Consider the following 11,446-nt stretch of genomic DNA (forward strand, 5'->3'; position numbering starts at 1 on the left):
CTCGTGCACCTGGAGTAGCAAGTAACTTCACATGTATGTATTATAAACTACCAGCAGATGGCATTAAGTATCTTTGTGGTACTACATTATACAGTGCCTTCGGAAAGTATTCACACCCCTTCACTTTTTACAGATTTTGTTGTGTTACAGCCTGCATTGGTCACTGGCCTACACACAATACCCAATAATGTCAAAGTGGAATTATGTTTTTAGAATTTTTTACAAATTAAATCTGAATTGTCTTGAATCAAGTATTCAAACCCTTTGTCAAGCCTAAAGGTCAAGAGTAAGAATGCACTTAACAAGTCAAATAAGTTGCAAGGATATTTAACATGATTTTTGAATGACAACCTCATCTCTGTACCCCATACATACAATTATCTGTACAGTCCCTCAGTCAAGCAGTGAATTTCAAACACAGATTGAACCACAAAGACCAGGGAGGTTTTCCAATGCCTCGCAAAGAAGGGTACCTATTGATAGATGGTGGGGACACTGTCCAACAGGCAAATATTCAGACGCTGAATATCCCTTTGAGCATGGTGAAGTTATTAATTAAACTGTGGATGGTGTATCAATACACCGTCACCACAAAGATACAGACATCCTTCCTAACTCACTTGCCAGAGAGGAAGGAAACCGCTCAGGAATTTCACAGTGAAGCCAATGGTGACTTTAAAACAGTTACAATGGTTGTGATAGGACAAAACAGGTGGCTGGATCAACAACATTGTAGTTACTCCACAATACTAACCTAAATGACAGAGTGAAAAGGAAGCCTGTATAGAATATACATATTCCAAAACATGCATCCTGTTTGCAACAGGGCACTAAAGCAATACTGCAAAAAATTTGCCAAACCAATTCACTTTTTGTCTTGAATACAAATTGTTATGTTTGGGGCAGATCCAATACAACACATTACTGAGTACCACTCTCCATATTTTCAAGCATAGTGGTGGCTGCATCATGTTATGGGTATGCTTTTAATCATTAAAGACAAGGGAGTTTTTCAGGATAAAAAAGAAACAGAATCCTAGAGGAAAACCTGGTACAGTCTGCTTTTCACCAGACACTGGGAGATGAATTCACCTTTCAGCAGGACAATAACCTAAAACACAGTGCCAAATCTACACTGGAGCTGCTTACCAACAAGACAATTAATGTTCCTGAGTGGCTGAGTTACAGTTTTGACTTAAATCTGCTTGAAAAGCTATGGCCAGACATGAAAATGGTTGTCTAGCAACGATCAACAACCAATTTGACAAATAATAGGCAAATATTGTACAATCCAGGTGTGCAAAGCTCTTCGAGACTTACCCAGAAAGACTCACAGCTGTAATCTCTGCCAAACGTGATTCTGACATGTATTGACTCATGGGTGTGAATTCTTATGTAAATGACATATTTCTAGATTTCATTTTCAATACATTTGCAAAAATTTCGAAAAACATGTTTTCACTTTGTCCTTATTGGGTATTGTGTGTAGATGACTGGAAAAAATATATTTAATCAATTTTGAATTCAGGCTGTAACAACAAAATGTGGAATAAATCAAGGGGTATGAATACTTTCTGAAGGCACTGAACAAAAATATAAACGCAACATGCAACAATTTCAAAGATTTTACTGAGTTACAGTTCATATAAGGAAATCAGTCAATTGAAATATATTGATTAGGCCCTAATCAATGGATTTCACATGACTGGGCAGGGGCGCAGTGATGGGTGGGCCTGGGAGGGTATAGGCCCACCCACTGGGGAGCCAGGCCCAGCCAATCAGAATGAGTTTTTGCCCACAAAAGGGCTTTATGACAGAGAAATACTCCTCAGTTTACTCAGCTGTCCGGATGGCTGGTCTCAGACGATCCTGCAGGTGTAGAAGCCGGATGTGGAGGTCCTGGGCTGGTGTGGTTACACCTGGTCTGCAGTTGTGAGTCCGGTTGAACGTACTGCCAAATTCTCTAAAACGACATTGGAGGCGGCTTATGGTAGAGAAATAATCATAAAATTCTCTGGCAACAGATCTGGTGGACATTCCTGCAGTCAGCATGTCAATTGCATGCTCCCTCAAAACTTGAGACATCTGTGGCGTTGTCTTGTGTGACAAAACTGCACATTTTAGAGTGGCCTTTTATTGTTCCCAGCACAAGGTGCCCAGCATAAGGTAATGATCATGCTGTTTAATCAGCTTCTTGATATGCCACACCTGTCAGGTGGATGGATTATCTTGGCAAAGCAGAAATCCTCACTACCAGGGATGTAAACAAATTTGTGCACAAAATTTGAGAGAAATAAGCTTGTTGTGCTTATAGAAAATGTCTGGGATCTTTTATTTCAGCTCATGAAACATGGGACCAACACTTTACATGTTGAGTTTATATTTTTGTTCAGTATATTGTGTTTGCATCATTCACCCACACTTTGACCTCTCGATACAGATCCAGTTAAGCTTACGACACACAACACAATACCTCTTCTATTGAAGTACGCCTATACTTTTTACGAGGTGTACATCCAGTATTTCATTGCTTGGATATGATATGCTGTACCCTTTACTACAACCTCTTGGATCCTCATATTACGCATAAGATCATCTAAAAGCCTCCGAATATACACTGCTCAAAAAAATAAAGGGAACACTTAAACAACACAATGTAACTCCAAGTCAATCACACTTTTGTGAAATCAAACTGTCCACTTAGGAAGCACCACTGACTGACAATAAATTTCACATGCTGTTGTGCAAATGGAATAGACAACAGGTGGAAATTATAGGCAATTAGCAAGACACCCCCAATAAAGGAGTGGTTCTGCAGGTGGTGACCACAGACCACTTCTCAGTTCCTATGCTTCCTGGCTGATGTGTTGGTCACTTTTGAATGCTGGCGGTGCTTTCACTCTAGTGGTAGCATGAGACGGAGTCTACAACCCACACAAGTGGCTCAGGTAGTGCAGCTCATCCAGGATGGCACATCAATGCGAGCTGTGGCAAGAAGGTTTGCTGTGTCTGTCAGCGTAGTGTCCAGAGCATGGAGGCGCTACCAGGAGACAGGCTAGTACATCAGGAGACGTGGAGGAGGCTGTAGGAGGGCAACAACCCAGCAGCAGGACCGCTACCTCCGCCTTTGTGCAAGGAGGAGCAGGAGGAGCACTGCCAGAGCCCTGCAAAATGACCTCCAGCAGGCCACAAATGTGCATGTGTCTGCTCAAACGGTCAGAAACAGACTCCATGAGGGTGGTATGAGGGCCCGACGTCCACAGGTGGGGGTTGTGCTTACAGCCCAACACCGTGCAGGACGTTTGGCATTTGCCAGAGAACACCAAGATTGGCAAATTCGCCACTGGCGCCCTGTGCTCTTCACAGATGAAAGCAGGTTCACAATGAGCACGTGACAGACGTGACAGAGTCTGGAGACGCCGTGGAGAACGTTCTGCTGCCTGCAACATCCTCCAGCATGACCGGTTTGGCGGTGGGTCAGTCATGGTGTGGGATGGCATTTCTTTGGGGGGCCGCACAGCCCTCCATGTGCTCGCCAGAGGTAGCCTGACTGCCATTAGGTACCGAGATGAGATCCTCAGACCCCTTGTGAGACCATATGCTGGTGCGGTTGGCCCTGGGTTCCTCCTAATGCAAGACAATGCTAGACCTCATGTGGCTGGAGTGTGTCAGCAGTTCCTGCAAGAGGAAGGCATTGATGCTATGGACTGGCCCGCCCGTTCCCCAGACCTGAATCCAATTGAGCACATCTGGGACATTATGTCTCGCTCCATCCACCAACGCCACATTGCACCACAGACTGTCCAGGAGTTGGCGGATGCTTTAGTCCAGGTCTGGGAGGAGATCCCTCAGGAGACCATCCGCCACCTCATCAGGAGCATGCCCAGGCGTTGTAGGGAGGTCATACAGGCACGTGGAGGCCACACACACTACTGAGCCTCATTTTGACTTGTTTTAAGGACATTACATCAAAGTTGGATCAGCCTGTAGTGTGGTTTTCCACTTTAATTTTGAGTGTGACTCCAAATCCAGACCTCCATGGGTTGATAAATTGGATTTCCATTGATTATTTTTGTGTGATTTTGTTGTCAGCACATTCAACTATGTAAAGAAAAAAGTATTTAATAAGATTATTTCTTTCATTCAGATCTAGGATGTGTTGTTTAAGTGTTCCCTTTATTTTTTTGAGCAGTATATTTTCTAAGTATAACTGATGTTGCCGTTTTCTACGGTTGGTGTGACAGGTTGAAGAAAGCATTGGATCTGTGGTGTTGCGTTAGCCTGGGTGCCAGTCTGTTTCTGTTGCTCTCTTGCCAACTCCTTAAGGAATGCTCGACAATAACAATGGAGTAGTGAAAAGCCCTGATCTGGGACCAGGCCTAGATTAAATTAAATTAGATTAAATTCGTAGAGCGGAAGATACCTGCTATAGTGCAGTTGAAAATGAAAGTCAATGTTCCTGCATTTGCGGAGACTGCATTGACGGTAAACGCTGCATATGTCAGCTCAATTGGAAATTACCTTAACATATAAATTGCGCCATAACACAGATCTTCCTCACTACGGATTGAATCTAGCCCTTATTTAATAACCAAGATGTTCTTATTTTATACTGGCCAGTCTTTACAGAGGCAACTCCTGCTGAACAGGTCTGAACTCGTGATGAGGTAATGCTATATACATCTGGTTGACTGGCCTTTCCTTTTCCTCAGAACTTCTTCTCAGCTTTGAATAGTGGTTCACGGTCCACGCATGTGTGGCAGACCTTCCAGAGGTATGGCAGGAAATGTGTAAGCTTACACACACACACACATGCACATGCACACGCACGCACATGCACATACACACACACACACACACACACACACACACACACACACACACACACACACACACACACACACACACACACACACACACACACACACACACACACACACACACACACACACACACACTTCCAGGAAAGGCTGGACCTGTCCTGTCTGTAGTGTGCGCAGACCAAGGTGTATTTACAGGTGATTATCAGCTAATCGGTGGATTACAGCATGTTGATTCCACACATGCCCCTAATCCGCATTGGAAAAGGCACCGTGGCCCCTCTGGGATTGTCCCTAGTCTTAATCTGATCTAGAATCCGGTTTGTCAGTGGGCAGTGGCCCCTCCCGTGCTCACATCTGGCCCTCTGGGATTTAATGTTGTAATCCTTGATTTTATTTCCAACATTTTATGCTTTAGTGCTGATACGCTGGACTTTAATTATTGAAATGCAGCTTTCATTTTGAACCACAAAGTAATTAAACAACCCCAGCTAAATAAACTCATCTTCATATGTTGAGGTTGTGGTACACTGCTTGTAGTAGTCTATGGTGGCTGGCTGCTCTCTGGACACTGTACTCTGGTGTGCTCATTTTCACAATCAAAGTCTAAGGTGAAAGACATTGCATAGAAAGCGTTCAATACTTTAATCCGGTTGGATTCTTTGATACTGTTGGTACAAAATTAATTTGTCGAGAAATGACATAAATATAGGACTAAATGTTTGAAAGAAGGCATTTTCACGCTTTCCTAAATTGGATTCGTTTTTCTTCAATGTTGGAATACTTCCCAACACTATACTGTATATGGGATTGTGGATGCATTGTCTATGATGAGATCCTTTAAAATGTACAGTATTATCATCCAGGTTGTTCTGTTTCGTCCCAAGCAGCTGGGGCATGTGAGCACTCCTCCCTGTGACAGATGTCAAAAAGCATGCTGTAAAAAATGTCAGATTAACACAAAGGGGCACTTTGCGCAAATCCCGATTATGGAGAGCACTTTCATTTATTAAACTCTGCCAATCCCTATGCTCTTTTGGAGCCGGGATTAAAATCAGGTAGACACCATTGTCTGTCTAAACAATCCCCTTTCTAAGCTCTCTCTCCCTCCCTCTCTCAGCCAGTTTTCTCTGGATGGTGTAACCCAGACCCAGGGTTGGCCGGTTGGCTGGATGTAGAGGCAGCAGGGGCTTAAATGATGGGTCGTCCGCTTGATAATACCGCCACCATTGATTCCCATTAATCAACATCATCCCCTTCAGAAGAGCTAGGTGGGGGGGGGGGGGGGGGCAGAGAAATAAAGTGTTTACAAGGTCTGTGCTGTGAAAAGGCCCGCAGGCAAGTGGCAGCCATATGGAGTGGATCACCATGCTAGTCATAGTGAACAGCTGCCTTTTATCAGAGCCAGCACAGCACCAATACACTGCCACCGCCACGCGTTGCCATTAATTAGATAGAGACTGATTGACTTTCATGTTATTGGAGACTGGGAGAGCCACAGCTAGCTTAATATCTGACCACACGAGGCCCCTCAAGGCCCCGAAGGTTTAAACAACAGGTGATGGGTCCCCCTCTGTGTATTTCCTGGTCCGGAACCTTTCTGGTCGAACATCCCAGCAGGTAGCCAAGCAGTTAACATGTGCTGGTTTGAATCCCTGAGCCGACTAGGTTAAAAATCTGTCGATATGCCCTTGAGGAAGGCACATAGCCCTAATTGGTCCTGTAAGTCGCTCTGGATAAGAGCGTCTGCTAAATTACTAAAATGTCAATGTAAAATGGAATCCCCCAAGTTACAGTTTAGGAAGTTAGACTGAGAGCATATTGTTGAGAAAATGTTTTTTGGAGATATAGCTACTTACCGCAATGTAAGTCTTTCCTTTTATATTTTTTTCCCATGGAAATATGTTAACGCCACCCTATTTATGGATACAGTCTATACAGACAAATTCTACCTACTATACATTAGGATGTGTGTCCTCAATACTGTGATTACAGGTACTTTGAAAGAACTTTCCAAAATTGCTCCATAGTGTGAGCAAAGTAATTACATGATTGCTACTTATGATTTACCTTCCACACAGTGTATTTCAGTAATGGCAAAGTGATTTAATATGTTCTCAGCTTCTGTGTGGTACTTTACAACACAAAGACATGACATATGTCAGCGGATCATCATTCTTGACCCTCATAAAAAGGGTGTTTTTCTAAAATGGCAGAGCATAAGGTTCACATTTTTTTTTATGACATGCAAGATTAATAAGGACTAGGGCCTACTGCCCTCTATAATTGTATCAGTTTATAAGGAGCTTATTGTCATCTCAATATTGTATTTTTTTTGGTATGGTAAAACATATGAAATTGAAATCACAAGCATATTTCTTAATGAAATAGAAATTCATTTAAAGAGTAGCTCGCTACAAGTGGAGAAAAAGGGAGAGTGAGATTACTGGGGTAAATCAAACACATTTAATATTCAGAATGCATTGACACAATTAATCTGACATTGTGTTTAAGGATAATACCTTAAATGACACTAGCCATCCACTACACTGGGGCTCTGACTGAGCAGGATGGGCCCTTTTGCTGTGGGGTATGGTTACACACCCAAGTAAACAACCTGGTCTCAGAGCATTTCGTATTATTCTGTACGTATATCAAGACACTCCATTTAGTATGATATGTTACGTTTCGTATGGTATGTAATAATTTGTGGATGCCCATCACCCATTTTGTATGATATATAACAAATTACAATTTGTATTTGCATAACTTGTTATAACTTGTTAAATGTTACAAATTTGGTTAGGTGAAGGGTTAGCTAAAATGGTTAGGGTTAGAGGAAGGGTTAGCTAACATGGTAAGTAGTTGCAAAGTAGCTAAAACGTAGTAAATTGTTCCTAATTAGCTAAAATTGTCCTTGATGAGATTTGAACATTTGCGTTATACATCCACCCTCGACGTTTGCGTTATACATCCACCCTGATCAAACACTGTTTTTGCGTTAAGTAACCACAATGGTGTAGTAAAAATACTTAACTAGTACTACTTAAGTAGTTTTTTGGGGTATTTGTACTTTACTATTTCTATTTTTGACAACTTTTACTTCACTACATTCCTAAAGAAAATAATGTACTTTTTACTCCATACATTTTCCCTGACACCCAAAAGTACTCGTAACATTTTGAATGTTTCACAGGACAGGACAGGAAAATGGTCCAATTCACACACTTATCAAGAGAACATCCCTGGCCATTCCTACTGCCTCTGATCTGGCGAACTAACTAAACACAAATGTTTAATTTGTAAATTATGTCTAAGTGTTGGTGTGTGCCCCTGGTTATCCGTAAACAAAAATAAACAAGAAAATGGTGCCATCTAGTTTGCTTAATAAAAGGAAATGGAAATTATTTATACTTTTACTTTTGATACTTAAGTACACTGTATATACAAAAGTATGTGGACACTCCCCTCAAATAAGTGGATTCGGCTATTTCAGCCACACCCGTTGCTGACAGGTGTATACAATCGAGCACACAGCCATGTAATCGTCATAGACAAACATTGGCAGTAGAACGGCCATACTGAAGAGCTCAGTGTGTTTTAACATGACACCATCATAGGATGCCACCTTTCCAACAAATCATTTTGTCAACTTTTTGCCCTGCTAAAGCTGCCCCAGTCAACGGTCAGTGCTGTTATTGTGAAGTGGAAATGTCTAGGAGCAACAATGGCTCAGCCCGAAGTGGTAGGCCACACAAGCTCGCAGAATGGGACAGCCGAGTGCTGACGTGCGTAGCGTGTAAAAATCGTCTGTCCTCGGTTGCAACACTCACTACCGAGTTCCAAACTGCATCTGGAAGAAATGTCAGCACAAAAACTGTTCGTCGGGAGCTTCATGAAGTGGGTTTCCATAACCGAGCAGCCGCATACAAGCCTAAGATCACCATGCGCAATGTCAAGTGTCAGCTGGAGTGGTGTAAAGCTAGCCGCCATTGGACTCTGGAGCAGTGAAAACACGTTCTTTGGAGTGATGAATCACGCTTCACCATCTGGCAGTCCGACGGACAAATCTGGGTATGGCAGATGTCAGGAGAACGCTACCTGCCCCAGTGCATAGTGCCAACTGTAAAGTTTGGTGGAGGAGGAATAATTGTTTGGGGCTGTTTTTTATGGTTTGGGCTAGGCCCCATAGTTCCAAGGGAAATATTAACGCTACTGACGGGAAATATTAACGCTACTGACATTCTACACGATTCTGTGCTTCCAACTTTGTGGCAACAGTTTGGAAAAGGACCTTTCCTGTTTCAGCATGACAATGCACCGGTACACAAAGCGAGTTCCATACAGAAATGGTGTGTAAAGATCGGTGTGGAAGAACTTGACTGGCCTGCACAGAGCCCTGACATCAACCCCATCTAACACCTTTGGGATGAATTGGAATGCCGACTGCAAGCCAGGACTAATCGCCCAACATCAGTGCCCGACCTCACTAATGGCTGAAAGAAAGACAGTCCCTGCAGCAATGTTCCAACATTTAATGGAAAGTCTTCCCAGAAGAGTGGAGGCTGTTATAGCAGCAAAGGGGGGACCAACTCCATATTAATGCCCATAATTTTGGAATGAGATGTTTGACAGGCAGGTGTCCACATACTTTTGATCATGTAGTGTATATTTTAGCAATTAAATATAATTTTGACTCCAGAGTGGCGCAGCGGTCTAAGGCACTGCATCGCAGTGCTTGAGGTGTTACTACAGACCTGGGTTCGATCCCAGGCTGTGTCAAGAACGGGAGTCCCATAGGGCGGCGCACAATTGGCCCAGCATCATCTGGGTTAGGGGAGGGTTTGGCCGGGGGGGCTTTACTTGGCTCATTGCGCTCTAGTGACTCCTTGTGGCGGGGCAGATGTCGGCAGGCAGACTTCGGTTGTCTGTTGGAGGGTGTTTCCTCTGACACATTGGTGCGGCTGGCTTCCGGGTTAAGCGGCCGGGTGTTATAAAGTGCGGTTTGGTGGGTCAAGTTTCGGAGGACGCATGACTCGACCATTACCTCTACTGAGGTCGTTGGGGAACTGCAGCAATGAGACAAGATCGCAATTGGATATCATGAAATTGGGGAGAAAAGTGGGAAAAATACAGAAAAACGATGTACTTTTGATACTCAAGTATATTTAGGGGCCGGTCCTGAAGTTGGAGAATTTTGTATTTTTCAAACACCAGAAACAGCTTTTTTTCTACAATCTAGAGCCATAACAATTATGCTTAATTCTATGTAAAAAAATAAATAAGTATCCTTTTCTACATATCTAAGCATACATCTTGAGCTGTCTGTATCCTCCTGACTGGTGTTTTTTTTTAAGAAACGAAATATGCTTCTCCTTATCTCTGCTAAAATCATTCAAAGGAATGTGTCTCATTCAGTACATTTAATTGCTTTTTTAAATTGCTTTTCTAAAGTCTACCAACCTTGTCAGCAGGCATGCCAGCTTAGATAGTTAGACAAGCTAGCTACTCTAACTTGATCGATAGCCTGAAATCGCCTGGTAGCTAGTTATGAGGTTGGGAGATTGAGAACCTATCTGGGCTAGCTAAAGCTAATTTGATAAAATGTATAGGTGGCTAGCAGTATTACAGAGAAACAACAGGACAAATGTTACAGGGCACCTGCCCCTGTTCCACCTATGATCACATGTATCTCTCTATTATACATGGGAATACTACAGAACATATATCCAAAATGAAAATCACTTGGAGCTGATTTGCTGGTGTTTTTACAGTATTTTATGTTCCCCCCCAAAATATAAATAAATAACGAAATAGTTTATATATTTTTTTCTGAAACGTAATAGAATCACTTGTCGGCCAAATTTGGCCCGTGGCCGGCCTTTTGGGGAGGCCTGTACTATGGAAATGACTTTGATAATAGCATTTTCAGGAGTTAAATGCAACAACAAAACATTATTTATAAAAATCTATCTATTAATATGGTTTTTGATCACTGTTATTTGTTTACAAGCACGATAGCTGTACTTTTAGTTCATGGTTTACTCAGCTTGTTGGCCATTAGCCTATCGAGTTCAAAGCATGTGTGTTCATCAAACTTGTATTTAAGACCTCATAACTTGTAAATTCCCACCTCCCACTTGGTTACAAACACAGCATTAAGGTCGCTACATTTCCCACTTCCTTCGGGAGGGCGTCCCCATACTTCTATAACAAGTCCCTCACACCTCTCCGATGGCCTCATCGGGCACCATCCCACAGCAAAAGCAAATTTACGTAGTGGCCCCTAATGGGACTCTAGACTGTCAAGTCAACACCTTAACCATTACACCAAGAGGGTCGCTAGGTGTTACCGACAGTATGCACCCCTGAGTTTATATTGAATATGCAAATAATAAACTTGCGGGAAAATGGAAAGATTTGTACACAAAGTAATCCACTGAGATGCATGTCTTAGGTTTTATGGGAATGTCACCATCAGTGTTAAAGAGTGTGTAATTGTGCTTAAACACAATGGTTCAAGTTGGTCAGAAATATCTCTTATACTGTAACATATGCTATTCAAAATGCTTTTTCCCCTCACAGTTTTCTTTCAGCACTGAAATAGTTAAACGGAGGGGGCGCAG

Source organism: Salmo salar, chromosome ssa13 (genome assembly GCF_905237065.1).
Source record: "Salmo salar chromosome ssa13, Ssal_v3.1, whole genome shotgun sequence".
Lineage (NCBI taxonomy): Eukaryota > Metazoa > Chordata > Actinopteri > Salmoniformes > Salmonidae > Salmo > Salmo salar.